Source organism: Triticum aestivum, chromosome 5A (genome assembly GCF_018294505.1).
Source record: "Triticum aestivum cultivar Chinese Spring chromosome 5A, IWGSC CS RefSeq v2.1, whole genome shotgun sequence".
NCBI classification, from domain to species: domain Eukaryota; kingdom Viridiplantae; phylum Streptophyta; class Magnoliopsida; order Poales; family Poaceae; genus Triticum; species Triticum aestivum.
In genome coordinates this window covers 242,293,523-242,314,635 of record NC_057806.1, presented here as the reverse complement: position 1 = coordinate 242,314,635, position 21,113 = coordinate 242,293,523, and positions in this window count along the sequence as shown.

The window sequence follows — 21,113 nt, the reverse complement described above, 5'->3', positions numbered from 1 at the left end:
ATGCTATTATATTATCTGTTTTGGATGTTATTGGGCTTATTTTTTCACTTCTATATTATTTTTGGGACCAACCTATTAACCGGAGGCCCAGCCCAAATTGTTGTTTTTTTGCCTATTTTAGAGTTTCGCCGAAAAGGAATATCAAACGGAGTCCGAACGGAATGAAACCTTCAGGAGCGTTATTTTTGGAACAAACATGATCCAGGAGACTTGGAGTGGACGTCAAGCAATCAATGAGGCGGCCACGAGGCAGGGGCGCGCCCTCCACCCTCGTGGGCCCCTCGTTGCTCCACCGACGTACTTCTTCCTCCTATATATATATTCACGTACCCTTCAAACATCCAGGAGCACCGCGAAAGCCTAATTCCACCGCCCAACCTTCTGTACCCAAGAGATCCCATCTTGGGGCCTTTTTCGGAGCTCCGCCGGAGGGGGCATTGATCACGGAGGGCCTCTACATCAACTCCATGGCCCCTCCGATGATGTGTGAGTAGTTTACTTCACACCTTCGGGTCCATAGCTAGTAGCTAGATTCCTTCTTCTCTCTCTTTGGATCTCAATACAAAGTTATCCTTGATTCTCGTGGAGATATATTCGATGTAATCTTCTTTTGCAGTGTGTTTGTCGAGATCCGATGAATTGTGGGTTTATGATCAAGTTTATCTATGAAAAATATTCGAATCTTCTCTGAATTCTTTTATGTATGATTGGTTTATCTTTGCAAGTCTCTTCGAATTATCAGTTTGGTTTGCCCTCCTAGATTGATCTTTCTTGCAATGGGAGAAGTGCTTAGCTTTGGGTTCAATCTTGCAGTGCTCGATCCTAGTGACAGAAAGGGAAACGACATGTATTGTATTGTTGCCATCGAGGATAAAAAGATGGGGTTTATATCATATTGCATGAGTTTACCCCTCTACATCATGTCATCTTGCTTAAGGCGTTACTCTGTTCTTATGAACTTAATACTCTTGATGCATGCTGGATAGCGGTCGATGTGTGGAGTAATAGTAGTAGACGCAGAATCGTTTCGGTCTACTTGTCGCGGACGTGATGCCTATATACATGATCATGCCTAGATATTCTCATAATTATTCGTTCTATCAATTGCTCGATAGTAATTTGTTCACCCACCGTAATACTTATGCTATCTTGAGAGAAGCCACTAGTGAAACCTATGGCCCCCGGGTCTATTTTCATCATATTAATCTCCCGTCAACAAGCTATTTCGGGCGCCGTTTGTTTTGCTTTATTTACTTTCAATCTATATCATAAAAATACCAAAAATATTTATCTTATTATTATCATCTCCATCAGATCTCACTCTTGCAAGTGGCCGTGAAGGGATTGACAACCCCTTTATCGCGTTGGTTGTGAGGTTTTTATTTGTTTGTGTAGATACGAGGTGACTCGCGCGTGGTCTCCTACTGGATTGATACCTTGGTTCTCAAAAACTGAGGGAAATACTTACGCTGCTTTACTGCATCACCCTTTCCTCTTCAAGGGAAAACCAACACAGTGCTCAAGAGGTATCAAGATGGATTTCTGGCGCCGTTGCCAAGAAGATCTACGCCAAGTCAAGACATACCAAGTACCCATCATAGCTCTTATCCTTCGCATTAAATTATTTGCCATTTGCCTCTCGTTTTCCTCTCCCCACTTCACCCTTGCCGTTTTATTCGCCCTCTCTTCTCCGTTCCCCTTCTCTTTCCCAATTTGCCTCTTTTGCCTGTTTCTTGTTTGCTTGTGTTGCTTGCTTGTCATGATGGCTCAAGACAATACTAAATTGTGTGACTTTGCCAATACCAACAATAATGATTTTATTAGCACTCTGATTGCCCCTCTTACCGTTGTGAATCTTGTGATATTAATACTGCTTTGCTGAATCTTGTCATGAAAGATCCGTTTTCTGGCCTTCCTAGTGAAGATGCCGCTACCCATCTAAACAACTTTGTTGATTTGTGTGATATGCAAAAGAAGAAAGATGTGGATAATGATATTGTTAAACTTAAGCTATTTCCGTTTTCGCTTAGAGATCGTGCTAAAGCTTGGTTTTCGTCTTTGCCTAAAAATAGTATTGATTCATGGAATAAGTGCAAAGATGCTTTCATCTCTAAGTATTTTCCTCCCGCTAAGATCATCTCTCTTAGAAACGATATTATGAATTTTAAGCAACTTGATCATGAACATGTTGCACAAGCTTGGGAGAGGATGAAATTAATGATACGTAATTGCCCTACACATGGTTTGAATTTATGGATGATTATACAAAATTTTATGCCGGATTGAATTTTGCTTCTAGAAATCTTTTAGATTCGGCCAGGGAGGCACTTTTATGGAAATCACTTTAGGAGAAGCTACCAAACTCCTAGATAATATTATGGTTAATTATTCTCAATGGCACACTGAAAGATCTACTAGTAAAAAAGTGCATGCAATTGAAGAGATTAATGTTTTGAGTGGAAAGATGGATGAACTTATGAAATTGTTTGCTAATAAGAGTGCTCCTACTGATCCTAATGATATGCCTTTGTCTACTTTGATTGAGAATAATAATGAATCTATGGATGTGAATTTTGTTGGTAGGAACAATTTTGGTAACAACGCGTATAGAGGTAATTTTAATTCTAGGCCGTTTCCTAGTAATTCCTCTAATAATTATGGTAATTCCTACAACAATTCTTATGGAAATTATTATAAGATGCCCTCTGATTTTGATTCTAATATTAAATAATTTATTAGTTCACAAAAGAGTTTCAATGCTTTGATTGAAGAAAAATTGCTTAAGATTGATGAGTTGGCTAGGAACGTGGATAGAATTTCTCTTGATGTTGATTCTTTGAAACTTAGATCTATTCCACCTAAGCATGATATCAATGAGTCTCTCAAAGCCATGAGAATTTCCATTGATGAGTGTAAAGAAAGAACCGCTAGGATGCATGCTAAGAAAGATTGCTTTGTGAAAGCGTGTTCTTCTAGTTTTCATGATAATAAGGATGAAGATCTAAAAGTGATTGATGTGTCCCCTATTAAATCTTTGTTTTGCAATATGAATCTTGATAATGATGGGACTGGAGATGAGTCAACTTTAGTTAGAAGGCGTCCCAAAATTCAGAGTTTTTAGATCTTGATGCAAAAATTGTTCAAAGTGGGATTGAAGAGGTTAAAACTTTAAATAGCAATGAACCCACTATCTTGGATTTCAAGGAATTTAATTATGATAATTGCTCTTTGATAGATTGTATTTCCTTGTTGCAATCAGTGCTAAATTCTCCTCATGCTTATAGTCAAAATAAAGCTTTTACTAAACATATCGTTGATGCTTTGATGCAATCTTATGAAGAAAAACTTGAGTTGGAAGTTTCTATCCCTAGAAAACTTTATGATGAGTGGGAACCTACTATTAAAATAAAAATTAAAGATCATGAGTGCTATGCTTTGTGTGATTTGGGTGCTAGTGTTTCCACGATTCCAAAAACTTTGTGTGATTTGCTAGGTTTCCGTGAATTTGATGATTGTTCTCTAAACTTGCACCTTGCGGATTCCACTATTAAGAAACCTATGGGAAAGATTAATGATGTTCTTATTGTTGCAAATAGGAATTATGTGCCCGTAGATTTCATTGTTCTTGATATAGATTGCAATCCTTCATGTCCTATTATTCTTGGTAGACCTTTCTTAGAACGATTGGTGCAATTATTGATATGAAGGAAGGGAATATTAAATTCCAATTTCCGTTAAGGAAAGGCATGAAACACTTCCCTAGAAATAAATTTAAATTACCATATGAATCTATTATGAGAGCCACTTATGTATTGCCTACCAAAGATGACAATACCTAGATCTATCTTCGCTTTTATGCCTAGCTAGGGGCGTTAAACGATAGCGCTTGTTGGGAGGCAACCCAATTTTATTTTTATTCCTTGCTTTTTGCTCCTGTTTAGTAATAAATAATTTATCTAGCCTCTGTTTTAGTTATGTTTTTTGTGTTTAATTAGTGTTTGTGCCAACTAGAACCGTTGGGAAGACTTGGGGAAAGTCTTTTTGATCTTGCTGTAAAAAACAGAAACTTTAGCGCTCACGAGAATTGCTGCCATTTTTATTGGAGAGTGCTATTTAGTTAATTCTTTTTTCATATGATTAATAGATAAATTCCTCATGTCCAGAAATTTATTTTAGAATTTTTTGGGGTTCCAGAAGTTTGCGTTAGTTACAGATTACTACAGACTGTTCTGTTTTTGACAGATTCTATTTTTCGTGTGTTGTTTGCTTATTTTGATGAATCTATGGCTGGTAAAAGAGTTTATAAACCATAGAGAAGTTGGAATACAGTAGGTTTAACACCAATATAAATACAGAATGAGTTCACTACAGTACCTTGAAGTGGTGTTTTTCTTTTCTTTCGCTAACGGAGCTCACGAGATTTTCTATTTAAGTTTTGTGTTGTGAAGTTTTCAAGTTTTGGGTAAAGATTTGATGGATTATGGAACAAGGAGTGGCAAGAGCATAAGCTTGGGGATTCCCATGGCACCCCAAGGTAAAATACAAGGACACCAAAAATCCTAAGCTTGGGGATGCCCCGGAAGGCATCCCCTCTTTTGTCTTCGTTCATCGGTAACTTTACTTGGAGCTATATTTTTATTCGCCACATGATATGTGTTTTGCTTGGAGCGTCTTGTATGATTTGAGTCTTTGCTTTTTAGTTTACCACAATCATCCTTGCTGTACACACCTTTTGAGAGAGACACACATGAATTGGAATTTATTAGAATACTCTATGTGCTTCACTTATATCTTTTGAGCAATATAGTTTTTGCTCTAGTGCTTCACTTATATCTTTTAGACCACGGCGGTGGTTCTATTTTATAGAAATAATTGATCTCTCATGCTTCACTTATATTATTTTGAGAGTCCTTTAGAACAACATGGCAATAATAAAAACTTTCATATAAGTGCATTGAATACTAAGAGAAGTTTGATACTTGATGATTGTTTTGAGATATGGAGATGGTGATATTAGAGTCATGCTAGTTGAGTAGTTGTGAATTTGAGAAATACTGTGTTGAAGTTTGTGATTCCCGTAGCATGCACGTATGGTGAACCATTATGTGATGAAGTCGGAGCATGATTTATTTATTGATTGCCTTCCTTATGAGTGGCGGTCGGGGACGAGCGATGGTCTTTTCCTACCAATCTATCCCCCTAGGAGCATGCGCGTAGTACTTTGTTTCGATAACTAATAGATTTTTGCAATAAGTATGTGAGTTCTTTATGACTAATGTTGAGTCCATGGATTATATGCAACCTCACCCTTCCACATTTTCTAGCCTCTCTAGTACCGTGCAACTTTCGCCGGTACCATAAACCCACCATATACCTTCCTCAAAACAGCCACCACTACCTATTATGGCATTTCCATAGCCATTCTGAGATATATTGCCATGCAACTTTCCACCGTTCCGTTTGCTATGACACGCTTCATCATTGTCATATTGCTTTGCATGATCATGTAGTTGACATCGTATTTGTGGCAAAGCCACCGTTCATAATTCTTTCATACATTCACTCTTGATTCATTGCATATCCCGGTACACCGCCGGAGGCATTCACATAGAGTCATATTTTGTTCTAAGTATTGAGTTGTATTTGAGTTGTAAGTAAAAAGAAGTGTGATGATCATCATTATTAGAGCATTGTCCCAGTGAGGAAAGGATGATGGAGACTATGATTCCCCCACAAGTCGGGATGAGACTCCGGACGAAAAAAAAAAAAGAAAAAGAGGCCAAAAAAAAAGAAGAAGGCCCAAATAAAAAATGAGAGAAAAAGAGAGAAGGGACAATGTTACTATCCTTTTTCCACACTTGTGCTTCAAAGTAGCACCATGATCTTCATGATAGAGAGTCTCCTATGTTGTCACTTTCATAAACTAGTGGGAATTTTACATTATAGAACTTGGCTTGTATATTCCAATGATGGGCTTCCTCAAAATTGCCCTAGGTCTTCGTGAGAAAGCAAGTTGGATGCACACCCACTTAGTTTCTTTTGTTGAGCTTTCATACACTTATAGCTCTAGTGCATCCGTTGCATGGCAATCCCTACTCACTCACATTGATATCTATTGATGGGCATCTCCATAGCCCGTTGATACGCCTAGTTGATGTGAGACTATCTTCTCCTTTTTTGTCTTCTCCACAACCACCATTCTATTCCACCATAGTGCTATATCCATGGCTCACGCTCATATATTGTGTGAAGATTGAAAAAGTTTGAGAACATCAAAAGTATGAAACAATTGGTTGGCTTGTCATCGGGGTTGTGCATGATTTAATATTTTGTGTGATGAAGATAGAGCATAGCCATACTATATGATTTTGTAGGGATAACTTTCTTTGGCCATGTTATTTTGAGAAGACATGATTTCTTAGTTAGTATGCTTGAAGTATTATTATTTCTATGTCAATATTAAACTTTTATCTTGAATCTTTCGGATCTGAACATTCATGCCACAATAAAGAAAATTTACATTGAGAAATATGTTAGGAAGCATTCCACTTCAAAAATTCTGTTTTTATCATTTACCTACTCGAGGACGAGTAGGAATTAAGCTTGGGGATGCTTGATACGTCTCCAACATATCTATAATTTTTGATTGCTCCATGCTATTATATTATCTATTTTGGATGTTATTGGGCTTATTTTTACACTTATATATTATTTTTGGGACTAACCTATTAACCGGAGGCCCAGCCCAAATTGATGTTTTTTTGCCTATTTTCGAGTTTCGCCGAAAAGGAATATCAAACGGAGTCCAAACGGAATGAAACCTTCGGGAGCGTTATTTTTGGAACAAACATGATCCAAGAGACTTGGAGTGGACGTCAAGCAATCAACGAGGCGGCCACGAGGTAGGAGGGTGCACCCACCCCCCTGGGCGCACCCTCCACCCTCGTGGGCCCCTTGTTGCTTCACCGACGTACTTCTTACTCCTATATATATCCACATACCCCCAAACATCCAGGAGCACCACAAAAACCTAATTCCACCACCGCAACCTTCTGTACCCAAGAGATCCCATCTTGGGGCCTTTTCCGGTGCTCCGCCGGAGGGGGCATTGATCACGGAGGGCCTCTACATCAACTCCATGGCCTCTCCGATGATGTGTGAGTGGTTTACTTCAGACCTTCGGGTCCATAGCTAGTAGCTAGATGGCTTCTTCTCTCTCTTTGGATCTCAATACAAAGTTCTCCTTGATTCTCGTGGAGATCTATTCGATGTAATCTTCTTTTGCGGTGTGTTTGTCGAGATCCGATGAATTGTGGGTTTATGATCAAGTTTATCTATGAACAATATTTGAATCTTCTCTGAATTCTTTTATGTATGATTGGTTTATCTTTGCAAGTCTCTTCGAATTATCAGTTTGTTTTGCCCTACTAGATTGATCTTTCTTGCAATGGGAGAAGTGCTTAGCTTTGGGTTCAATCTTGCGGTGCTCGATCCCCGTGACAGAAAGGGAAACGACACGTATTGTATTGTTGCCATCGAGGATAAAAAGATGGGGTTTATATCATATTGCATGAGTTTATCCCTCTACATCATGTCATCTTGCTTAAGGCATTACTCTGTTCTTATGAACTTAATACTCTAGATGCATGATAGATAGCGGTTGATGTGTGGAGTAATAGTAGTAGATGCAAAATCATTTCGGTCTACTTGTCGTGGACGTGATGCCTATATACATGATCATGCCTAGATATTCTCATAATTATTCGCTTTTCTATCAATTGCTCGACAGTAATTTGTTCACCCACCGCAATACTTATGCTATCTTGAGAGAAGCCACTAGTGAAACCTATGGCCCCCGGGTCTATTTTCCATCATATTAATCTACCGTCAACAAGCTATTTCCGGCGCTGTTTATTTTGCTTTATTTACTTTCAATCTATATCATAAAAATACCAAAAATATTTATCTTATTATTATCATCTCTATCAGATCTCACTCTTGCAAGTGGCCGTGAAGGGATTGACAACCCCTTTGTCACGTTGGTTGCGAGGTTCTTATTTGTTTGTGTAGGTACGAGGTGACTCGCGCGCGGTCTCCTACTGGATTGATACCTTGGTTCTCAAAAACGGAGGGAAATACTTACACTGCTTTACTGCATCACCCTTTCCTCTTCAAGGAAAAACCAACGCAGTGCTCAAGAGGTAGCACCTGCTCCGGATCTAAGGCCAGAGCGGTGATTGGGGCCGCAAACCCTTCGAAGATCAAGTCTTCTCGGGTATCGGCGACATAGTTTAGGTTCCCGAAACTGATCTGATGACCAGGAGTGTAGCCGTCGATCTGCTCGAGGTGGCCAATCGAGTTGGCACGCAGTGCGAAGCCACCGAATACGAAAATCTGGCTCGGGGGAAAAATCTCCCCCGAAGCAGCATCATTGTGGATGATTGAACGAGCCATCGAATCCTTTGTCGACAGCACAGAGGAACTCTCAACGAAAGCACCAATGTCGGTGTCAAAACCGACAGATCTCGGGTAGGTGGTCCCGAACTATGCGTCTAAGGATCGAAGGTAATAGGAGGCAGGGGACATGATGTTTACCCAGGTTCGGGCCCTCTTGATGGAGGTAAAACCCTACGTCCTGCTTGATTGACTTTGATGAGTATAGGGGTTACAAGAGTTGATCTACCTCGAGATCGTAATGGCTAAACCCTATATGTCTAGCCTGTATGATTATGATTGCCTCTACGGACTAAACCCTCTGGTTTATATAGATACCGGAGGGGGCTAGGGTTGTACAGGGTTGGTTTTACAGAGAAAGGAATCTTCATATCCGAATGCCAAGCTTGCCTTCCACGCCAACGAGAGTCCCATCCAGACACGGGTGCAAGCCTTCTATCTTGTATCTTCACGGCCCACCAGTCCGGCCCACATTACATAGCCCGGACGCCCGGGGACCCCCTAATCCAGGATTCCGTCAACAGGTATCATCCATACCAACAACAATCCTGCGGGAGTTTTGTTTAATTATTTGCAATTTGAATTCGGGGCTGGGAATCTCTACTACCGCCCCTCTCGTGCAAGGACGAGTGAATAAACACTCATCATAAGAATAAATCGCTTAGCATGGAAGATACTGACTACCTCTTGTCTCTCTATGAACAATCCAGACACACAAAAAAGGATATTTATTTGATGTTTTTAGAGGTGGCACATGCAAATTTACTTAGGACGGTAGGGTAATACCAATAGGTAGGTATGGTGGACTCATCTGGTATAACTTGGGTTTTAGGATTTTGATGCACAAGCAGTAATTCCACTTAGTACAGGCGAAGGCTAGCAATTAGGTTGAGAAGCGGCCAACTAGAGAGCGAAAATGGTCATGAACATGCATTATGCATAAGTAACATTGGATACTAGCATGAGTGGGATATGAACACCATGAACATAAATATTATAGAGGCTTTGTTGGTTTTGATTCAACTACATGCATGAACATGTGCCAAGTCAAGCCACTCGAACATTCAGAGGAGGATACCATATCATCATGCTACATCACAATCATTTTAACGCAATGTTGAAATCCAAGATAAATCATTATCCAATCCTAGCTGCTTAAGCATGGCATGGTAAACTATAATCTCTAATTGTCATTGCAAACATGTTTGATCATAGACTGAATCATGGATACTAGGTTAAACAGAACAAGTTGAGTTCATACCCGTTTCTCTCTGCCGCAACCAGTTCATCAAATATCATCATTATTGCCTTTCATTAGGGTTAGCGTTGTGTTAGCTCATTTGTGAGATAGAGCTTCGCTCATGCATCCGGATCTACTCCAAGAGAGAGACCGCGACCCCTCTTCGGAGAAGATCCACTTGGATTCAACACCTCCTCGCGAAGAAGACCATCAAGACCTCCTCACGGAGAAGACTGGTTACCATTTGTATCGTCCCTTGTTGACTTTGGATCTTGTATCTCCTCTCGTGTTTCGAGGATCTAGCACATGTGTGACTTAATCTTGTTGGTTTGAGTGTTTCTCTGTGTGCCCTTTTGTGATTTCCCCTCGTGTTTCCCCTCCTGTTCTTCGTGTTCATCGCGGGATCTGCTCCTTTCGTGAAAGATCGGCCCCTAGGGTTTCCACCCTACATCATCTTGGTATCTAGAGCAAGGTTGATCATGATTTCGGAGCCTCCCGTTGTGTTTTTAGCCTTGTTTTTTTGATTTTGTCCCTAATTCGAAAATTTCCCCACAAAAATAGCCCCAATTTTTTTTGTGATTTGTTGGTGTGATGAAGTTTTGTTGGATTTGATCCGCGGATTTCATGTGTTGTAGGTAGATCTAGCTTTCCATCCAATTTTCCCCAATTTCCATCCACAAATTTCTCCGAATTTTGCCCGGATTTGACCTCTCCACGCGAAGATCTTTGAGTTCGTCCATGGATCCAGAGCCCGGACATCCGGCCCGACAGCCCGGACATCTGGCACCCTGGACATACGGCCATCAAGCCCGAACATCCGGCCCCTGGCAGCATCACTTCCTTCCACCGCCCGTTTTCCGTCCATATTTCGCCAAATTTTGCTCCGACGCCCACATACACTTCCGCATACCACCACCACTCCCGCATAGCACCGCCATATACCACATACACCACCATCGCTTAACACTACCAACTCCAACAATTTTGTCATGTTTTGCTTTGAGAATTTGAGTTGCGGTTCCGTGTCCTATTGTGTTTCGGCTATTTAGGTACGGTTCGACATCAACATCACCGCCGCTCATCTTCGCCACGGACGCGTCATCAACAATGACCATCTCGGCTATATCATCTTGGTATTCATGCCACCCTTTTGACACCATACCGTAAGCAAGAATGGTAACCTCATCTTGGTATAGTGATACATCATTCTTGCCATTACATTGATAGCCATCATAGCCTTAATCTTTTGCGTCGCTTACCCATTGAGACTAGCCTTTGAGTATTGCCGGCAATGTGACTTGTGCACATTAGTGATCATACTTCCCATAGCATACATATATCATTGGTGCATATCTTGGTATCATCTCTTATGTCACAAGGTTGTCATCGCATACACAATTGCTATCTTGGTTCGTGAAGCATTGCATGAGACAAGAGCTCAACAATAAAGAGCCAAACAAGCTTTTAAGCAAAAGGGAAAGATAAGCAGAAAGCTTTTAAGCAAGAACCATAACATCATACAACATTAAGATTGTCATACTAGATCATCTTGGAACATATCATCGAAACACCATACATAGAGCATACTTGGGATAGACATCGTTGCATTTTTTCTTAGTGGGTTGTGCACAAGTCTTCGTCCGCCTATTGTGCAATCGTGCTAGCGTCTCTCCAGTGTTGTGCATCAAGAGCATTTTCGTGGATTTCACATTTGGCTCATCCTTGGTTGCACGACCCCACTTATCTCTTTGCGTGTGTGTTTTCGTGTACCATATTTTTCTTGGTCTACTTGTTGCATTGCAAACTTGCGAATCTTTTCCAACATTATTGAAGCTCACTAAAAATTGCATCAAATTTTGTGCCACCATCCTAACCGAGCTCCACCATAAGCTTTTACTTGTGTAGGTGTGAGAAACCGACAAGAATTGGTACCAATTGTGCTATTTCCTTGTTCCACATTGGACTGATCTTTGATCCATCTTCAACATCGGTCAAGGTACATTTGGTATACGTTCTTCTCTTTCTCCCACTCACATATTTCTCTTGGAATGATGGATAGGCCAAGTACTTCTACCAACCCACTCTTCATCGGGCAAGATGACGACATGAACTCCTATGTCACAAAGAGCCACCTCTTCGGTGCACAACGTGCTTTGCATCAAGAGCAACAAGCAATGAGTGAACACATTGACAACCTCGCCACCGACTTGCGACTCTCCAAGCAACGTACAAGAGACTACTTCGACCACAAGCTCGACAACCACAAGCAAGAGAACGACACAAGAATGGACGAGATTCATGCTTTGTTGCTCAACTGCTCTTCTTCCACTTCGTCCTCATCAAGACGGAGCCGCTCAAGTCGACACTCCGACTACACCATCTCCGGCTCAAGTACACCGACATCAAACACTCTTCGTCGTGCCGCGCGCCAAGATCGTCAAGCCAACCGCAACCTTCTACATGACAACCACTTTCAAGAACAATGACATCGTCAAAACCAAGCTACCTTTGCGCAAGCACAAGAACGGCAACGACAACGCCAACACGAAGAGGAAGAGCGAGCGCGTCTACACCAAGAAGCACAAGATGCCAAGTCACAACATCAAGAGCAACAATTGCGAGATGCTCAAGCACTTGAGGCATAACAAGCCCTCCAAGAATCAAGTCGATTCGCAGCCAACCGAGGACGACAAGCTTGTGAACATGAAGAAGCACTTCACGAAGAAGTTCACGAACGAAGATATCATGCTCGCATGCAACGTCAAGCTCGAAAAGTTCCTCCACAAGCTCTCCAAGAACATCAAGTTTAACACGAGCTAGATGACAATGAAAATCCTCCACGGGCAAGAGCAAATTGTGAGAGACGATCCTCCTCGTCAAGGACGTCATCATCCCCGACCCGAACATAATGAAGAGCAACGCTATGGCAAGCTAAAGTTCATCATGCCCAAGTTCAATGGAAGCAATGACCCCGAAGAGTACCTTTCATGGGCATTGAAGGTTGACAAAATCTTCCGCTTGCACAACTATGAAGAAGAGAAGAAGATCGCGATGTCATCCCTTGAGTTCCAAGACTATCTCCTCATTTGGTGGGAACAAGTCATTGAGCGCCGAGAGGCAAAAGGTGAACCACCCATCACTACTTGGGCGCAAATGAAGGATGTCATGAGAGCACGCTTCATGCCTACCTACTACAACCGCGACCTCTTCAAGAAACTCCAACTACTCAAGCAAGGAACCAAGAGCGTTGAAGAGTACTACAAGGAAATGGAGATTGCCATGATACGAGCCATTGTCACAGAAGATGATGAGAAAACTATGGCACGTTTCTTGAATGGACTCAATCACCCCATCAAGAAGATCACCGGCTACCAACCATACTTGAACCTCATCGAGCTAGTGCATCAAGCTACCAAAGCGGAACGTCAAGTGCAAGATGACTTCAAGTATGCTGAGTTCTTATCCAAGTCATATGGTTTCTCCAACACCCAAGCTTCAACGACTCAAACACCATCTACCTCAACCAAGCCTTCTACAAGCAACGCCGACAAGTCGAGTTACAAGAAAAGTTTGACTACTCCAAGTCATCCTCCTACAACGAGCAACTTCAAGCCGAGAGCTTCATCATCATCTACCCCAACCGATGAGACCGTCAAGACAAGTTCCTTCAAATGCTTCACATGTGGAGGCCGGTGCCACAAGTCCTTCGAGTGTACCAACAAGTGAACCATGATCCTCAACGACGATGGTACATACGACTCCATGAGCGAAGGAGAAATGGAAGTACTTGATCAAGTCGCCATGCACCGGCAAGTGAACGATGAAGAGGAACAAGTATTTTGTGATGAAGATTCAAGTCCCGCTCTAGTTGTCTCCAAGGTCTTGACCCTTCAACATCACCAAGAAGAAGAACAAAGATGCCACATATTCCATACCAAGGCCGACATCAATGGAAGGTCCGTCAAGGTCATCATCGATGGAGGGAGTTGCCATAACTTAGCAAGTGAAGAACTTTGCTCCAAGCTCCAATTGCCCAAGACGAAACATCCACATCCCTACAAAGTTCAATGGCTAAGCGACTCCAGCACTATTCAAGTTGAGCATAGAGTGCAAGTCTCCTTCAAAATCAGAGCTTACGAAGACACTTTGGAGTGTGATGTCATTCCAATGACCGTTTGCCACCTTCTCCTTGGTCGACCATGGCAATTTGATAGAGGTGTCATCCACAACAGACGAACGAACCACTACATCTTCAAGATGAAAGGGAAGGAGTACATATTCGCCCTATGTCTCCAAGCCAAGTGATCGCTGACAAGCAAGCCACCCATCGTGGAGAGAATAGTGAGAGAGCGAACCACCAAAAAGAGAGTGAGAGCCACAAGCCCAAATTGAGTGCCTCCACGATGAGCGACAAGAAGAACTTAGTTCTATTTCCCACCAAAAGTGAGATAAGAGGAGTGTGTGAGAACCCATCTAGTGTGCTACACTATGTCCTTTTGTGCGAGGACGACGCACCAAAAGCTAACACCTCTCACGCTCTACCTTTAGTGTTGTCTTCTCTTTTGCAAGAATTCCAAGATGTTTTCCCCGACGAGCTACCTCCGGGACTACCTCCACTACGAGGCATCGAGCACCGCATCGACCTCATCCCCGGAGCACCTCTACCGAACAAAGCCCCCTACCGCGTCAACCTCGAAGAAACCAAATAAATACAAAGGCAAGTAAAGCATCTCATAGACCATGGACATGTGCGCGAAAGTTTGAGTCCTTGTGCCGTTCCGGTCATTCTTGTGCCAAAACGAGACGGTAGCTTTCGCATGTGCTCCGATTGTAGACCTATCAATGCTATCACCGTTCGCTATAGGTATCCCATTCCACGCCTTGATGATATGCTTGATGAACTTAGTGGTGCCACTATATTTTCCAAAATAGATCTTAAAAGTGGTTACTATCAAATCTGCATACAAGAGGGTGATGAATGGAAGACCGTTTTCAAAACAAAGTTTGGCTTGTATGAGTGGTTAGTCATGCCTATGGGTGTATCGGAAGCACCGGGTACTTTCATGCGTCTTATGAATTATGTCTTTCGCCCTTACATTGGTGAGTTTGTTATGGTCTACTTCGATGATATCCTTGTTTATAGCAAATCTCTTAAAGATCATGTCACCCATGTTCGAACCGTTTTGCAAACTCTTCGAAAAGAGCGTCTCTATGCTAACATGGAAAAGTGCCTTTTGGCATTGATAAGCACATTTTCTTGGGTTTTGTTGTTTCCTCTAAGGGTGTTCATGTTGATGACTCTAAGATCGATGCTATTAAAACTTGGCCACAACCAACCAACTTGCATCAAGTGCGTAGCTTCCTTGGTTTAGCCGGTTTCTACCGTAGATTTGTGAAGGACTTTAGCACCATTGCTTCACCTTTGCATGCTTTGAGCAAGAAAAATGCGCCTTTTGTTTGGGGACCATCCCAAGATACCGCTTTGAATGAGCTTAAGAGTTTGCTTACTCATGCTCCCATGCTTGCATTACCCAACCTTGACAAACCCTTTGAGATTCATTGCGATGCTAGTGGTAATGGCATAGGAGGTGTGTTAATGCAAGAGAAGCACCCCATAGCTTATTTTAGTGAGAAAATTTCCAAAGCGCAACTCAATTACCCCATCTATGACAAAGAGTTATATGCTTTAGTGCGAGTTTTGCCTGAATGGGAACACTATCTTCGCCCTCATGAATTTATCATTCACACCGATCATGAAACGCTTAAATACCTTAAGGGCCAAACTAAGTTGAACAAGCGTCATGCTAAGTGGAGTGAATTCATTGAGTATTTTCCTTATGTCATCAAGTACAACAAAGGTAAGGAAAATGTTGTGGCGGACGCTCTTTCCCGCATATGCATGCTTGTTACTCAACTTGAATTGGATGTCATTGGCTTTGAGCACATAAAAGACTTGTATGCGCATGATCCCACTTTTGCTATTCCTTATGCCAGTGTTTGACGCATACATCTTGGGAACGCTATTACATAAAAAATGGATACCTTATGAGAGCTAACAAGCTTTGCATCCCCGAGTCTTCTCTTCGTTTGTTGCTTTTGCAGGAATCTCATGGAGGAGGATTAATGGGACATTTTGGACGCGACAAGACTTTTGCCACGCTCTCCAAGAACTACTATTGGCCACAGATGTTTCACGACGTCAACCGCTTCACCAACCGATGCTCTACATGTCGCAAAGCTAAGTCTAAAGCTCAGTCCCATGGACTTTATATGCCTCTCCCAATTCCATATCAACCAAGGGAAGATATTAGCATGGATTTTGTACTTGGATTGCCTAGAACTAGAAATGGAAAGGATTCAATATTTGTCATTGTGGACCGATTCTCTAAGATGGCACATTTCATTCCTTTCAACAAGATAGACGATGCATCACATGTTGCCAATATCTTTTGTAGGGAGATCTTACGACTACATGGAGTGTCAAAGACGATTGTCTCAGACCACGACGTCATGTTCTTGAGTTACTTTTGGAAGACCCTATGCGCCAAGCTCAGAATCAAGCTACTCTTCTCCATGGCTTACAATCCTCAAACCGACGGCCAAACAGAGGTGACCAACCACACACTCTCCGCTCTACTTCGAGTGCTCATCAAGAAGAACATCAAGGAGTGGGAGGAGTGTCTACCTATCGCTGAGTTCGCCTACAACCATGCAAGACACTCAACTACCGGCAACTCCCCCTTCGGGGTCGTCTATGGATTCAACCCATTGTCCCCTTTGGACATTCTACGTCTAGCACTACAAGAGTGCATCAATATGTATGCAAGTGCATGTGTGAACCATCTCAAGAAGGTGCATGAAGATACAAGGCACACCATCGAGCGCCAAGTACAAGGACTTGCGACCAAGCGCAACATCAACAAGCACCCAAAGGTATTCAACATTGGAGATCTTGTGTGGTTACACCTTCACAAGGACCGCTTCCCCCACGAATGCTAGTCCAAACTTCGACCACGAGCGGATGGACCTTTCAAGGTGCTTGAACACTACAACAACAACGCCTACAAGATCGACATTCCACGCGACAAGTACTCCATGAGCGACATCTTCAACGTCAAAGATCTCTCTCCCTACCATGGTGATGAGGATTTCGATCCGAGGTCAGATCTTCCCCAAGGGAGGGGAGATGATGCTGAGCATCCTATGGTCATCCCCATGGACCTACCATCGCCTCACGAAGTGCCAAGAGGACCTATGACTCGAGTTAGAGCTAGACCTCTCGAGACCGAGGTGACTTCTCTCCTTAGTGATATTACATATGATCCTCTCGAGACATGGCTACTACCTAAGTCCGAGATGTTGTGCATGATTAGGTACCAAGAGGACCCTCCCGAAGATGAACGTGAAGACGAACAAGCCGCCAAGTCCACGGATGAAGAGGAATGCCGAAAGGAGAAGAAGGCAGCTCCAGGGCCCGGACATCCGGCCCCGAGCCCGGACATCCGACCGCTGGAGACATCAACTACAGTAGCCTTCCAGCCGCTGGACATCTATAGGCCCCGGACATCCGGCCCCAGCCCGGACATCCGGCCCGGCCCAGAAATCCGGCCCCAACGCTTGGATATCCGGACAAGCTGCAAACAGAGGACATAAGAGAATCTCCGTCAGCCCGGACATTCGGCCCCAGCTCCGGACATCTGGCTCCTCCCGAAGGCCCGGACATCCGGCATGACGCCCGGACGTCCAGCCCTGTCTGTCTATGCATAGTAAAGGGCCGAGGCCCATGTACCCTTTCGCCCGCTAGACTATATATACTCTCCTCCTACCAATGTTTTAGGGTTAGCGTTGTGTTAGCTCATTTGTGAGATAGAGCTTCGCTCATGCATCCGGATCTACTCCAAGAGAGAGACCGCGACCCCTCTTCGGAGAAGATCCACTTGGATTCAACACCTCCTCGCGGAGAAGACCATCAAGACCTCCTCACGGAGAAGACCGGTTACCATTTGTATCATCCCTTGTTAACTTTGGATCTTGTATCTCCTCTCGTATTTCGAGGATCTAGCACATGTGTGACTTAATCTTGTTGGTTTGAGTGTCTCTCTTTGTGCCCCTTTGTGATTTCCCCTCGTGTTTCCCCTCGTGTTCTTCGTGTTCATCATGGGATCCGCTCCTTTCATGAAAGATTGGCCCCTAGGGTTTCCACTATACATCAAGAGCCACTCAACATTTTTATCATGGTCTTCTCCTCGGTACGACTCAATAAACAGAAAAGAAATTCAGTGAAACACGCTGAAATATTTTTGGAGTTTTTGGTTCTTCTGGAAGTAAGCAAATAAAGAGAAAAGAACAGCAAAAACGAGAAAAACTATTTACAGGGGAAAGCTCCCAACAAGCAAAAGAAGAACAAGGAATTCTTTTTGGGTTTTCTTTTTAATACTTCATCTAACTATACTAGAAAGAAAAATAGAAAAGAAGTAAGTAACATTTTTTTGGGTTTTCTCAAAGTTTTCCAAACACACAAGAAGAAGGCGAGAAAATAAATCTAACATGTATAATACAATGAAAAAATATGAACACCGACAATTGGAATGAAATGTGTGAATATGAATGTAATGTCGGCGGAAATACGTACTCCCCCAAGCTTAGGCTTTTTGCCTAACTTGGTAATCACCATCAGTAGCCTACATAGTGGTCGGAGTGATAGCTCACAGAGGCTCTAGGTGCAGACGCCTCGGCCCGCCGCGCAGCCACTACCTCCGCGGTATGCGCTCGAGCCTCGCTCTCAAGAACATAATATCTTCCCTTGCTGCGAACATCAAAGAGAGCAGGTGCAGGCAAAAAGGTGTCCACAATGGACCTTTTATTAAACAACATGTTATATGTAAAATTATGGGTTGCACCACTAAGGATCTTATGACGTTTCATAGCATCAAAGTCCAAGTACTACGTGGGTAGGATGGGGTCATAAGGCCAAGGTGAAACACCCAACTCCCTTGCTAAATGTGTGGCATAAATTCCACCATAAAAATATCCACTACTAGCGTTATGTTGCAACCTGCGTGCAACAATCGCTCCAAGGTTATAACTTTTGTCACCGATGAGAGCGATGCGTATGAGGCTCAAGTCAGGAGCACAAAGTGTACTAAAATCTTGTTTGCCTACAATGCATTTTCCATTAAATAATGCAAAATATTGAATTGAGGGAAAATGAATGCTCTTTATTCTACCTTGCATAACTCCTCTAGTGTCACCATAGCAAAGGCTAGTCAAGAATATCTCATACTCAGATCTTGGTGGTTCGTCCAATGAACTCCAAAATGGAATTTTGCAGTAGTTAGAAAATGTCTCTAAGGGTAGAGTGAAAGGATAGTCATACAGTTTAAACGACACTCTAGACTCACGAGGATGGAATTTAAATTCGTTAGTAAATGATTCAGTGAGGCTGAGGTGTTGGTTGCACTTATCTGCAATGTAGGGACCGAGCTCGGCATTGTGAACATATTGCTCAAATTCTTCTTTAATACCTACACACACCATTAAATCGTTGCATGGCCATAAACATGATTTGGTGGCAGTGTCTCGTATGGAATTTTCACTTGGTTCAACATAAGACCGACGAACGGAGCTGCTACTAGAAGATGCCTCCGAGGACCTCCTCCTCGAAGAACTCCTTCCAAAGAGGTTCATCATATTTGCATACAATTTTCTGAAAATTTTTGGGTCACGAAATTTTTGTCAATAAAACTTCACAAGATTGATAGCAACTACTCATAGGGATGCATAGAGGTCATATTAAGCATTCAAACTACTTAGAACTCTAAGAATTCAACATGCAAGCTCATCTACAACAACACCAAGAGTAACTAATTATTCAAAATATAAACCACTAAAGCAAAAACTAATTGGACCAATGGAGGAGTCACATACCAAGTAGCAATCCTCCAAAACAGTTTCGAAAATGGAGCTTCGAGCAAAGAGATCGAAATCCACGGGTGATTTTTTTTCTGGAGGTAGGTGGTGACATGGGCAAGAACACGAGAGAGAAATGGTGATTTTTTTTCTGGAGGTAGGTGGTGACATGGGCTAAAGAGATAAGTGAGGGGGCCCACGTGGGGACCACAACCCACCAGGGCGCACCTGAGGGTGCTGGCGCTGGGTTGTGCCCACCTGGTGCACGCCCTCTGATGTTATTTGCATAAAAAATTCAGAAATATTCAGAAAAATTATATTAAATTTTCAGAGCATTATGAGAACTTTTATTTTTGGGTCATTTTTATTGCACGGGAAATTCAGAAAATAGACAAAACATGGCATTTTATTTTATTTAACTAATAAAAACAGAAAACAAAAGGTAAAGACAGAAGGTAGTGCTCACTAAATTCATCAACTTCATACCTCTAAAAATGATCCATTAATAAGGTTGATCAAGTCTTATTAACAACCACTTTCGATTAGCATGAAATCAAAGAACTTTCATAAAACACTAAGTTATCTCAACGGGGATATGAATGTCCCCGACAATAAGCATTTCATATTTCTTTTTGGCAGTAGGTAGAGGTAGTTGAAAACTTCCAATAGTGTTTGTCAGAAATTTTTCAATAACATTAATACCATTCACTTGGAATAGTTTCTTCGGAAAGTGCACCATATGCTCATTACCATTGATATGAAAAGTGACCTTGCTTTTATTGCAATCAATAACAGTCCCTGCAGTATTAAAAAAGGGTCTACCAAGGATAATCGGCATGTTGTTGTCCTCGGGCATCTCAAGTATAACAAAGTCAGTTAAGATAGTAACGTTTGCAACAACAACGGGCACATCCTCACAAATACCGATAGGTATGGCAGTTGATTTGTCAGCCATTTGCAAAGATATTTCGGTAGGTGTGAGTTTATTCAAATCAAGTCTTTTATATAAAGAGAAAGGCATAACACTAACACCAGCTCCTAAATCACATAAAGCAGTTTTCACATAATTTCTTTTGATGGAGCAAGGTATAGTTGGTATTCCCGGATCTCCAAGTTTTTTAGGTACTCCATCCTTAAAATAATAATTAGCAAGCATGGTGGAGATTTCATCTTCCGGTATTTTTCCCTTGTTGGTGATGATGTCTTTCACGTACTTTGCACAAGGGGCCATTTTTAAGATATCAGCCAAGCGGGTATGCAAAAAGACTGGCCTAATCATTTCAGCAAAGCGCTCAAATTCTTCATCATCCTTCTTCTTAGTTGATTTAGGTGGAAAGGGCATAGGTTTTTGAACCCATGGTTCTCTTTCCTTACCATGTTTTCTAGCAACAAATTCTCTTTTATCATATCTTTTATTCTTGGGTTGTGGGTTATCGAGATCAACAACTGGTTCTATTTCAACATCATTGTATGGTTCTGTATTATTTGCTTGAGTGTCTTCATGAACCTC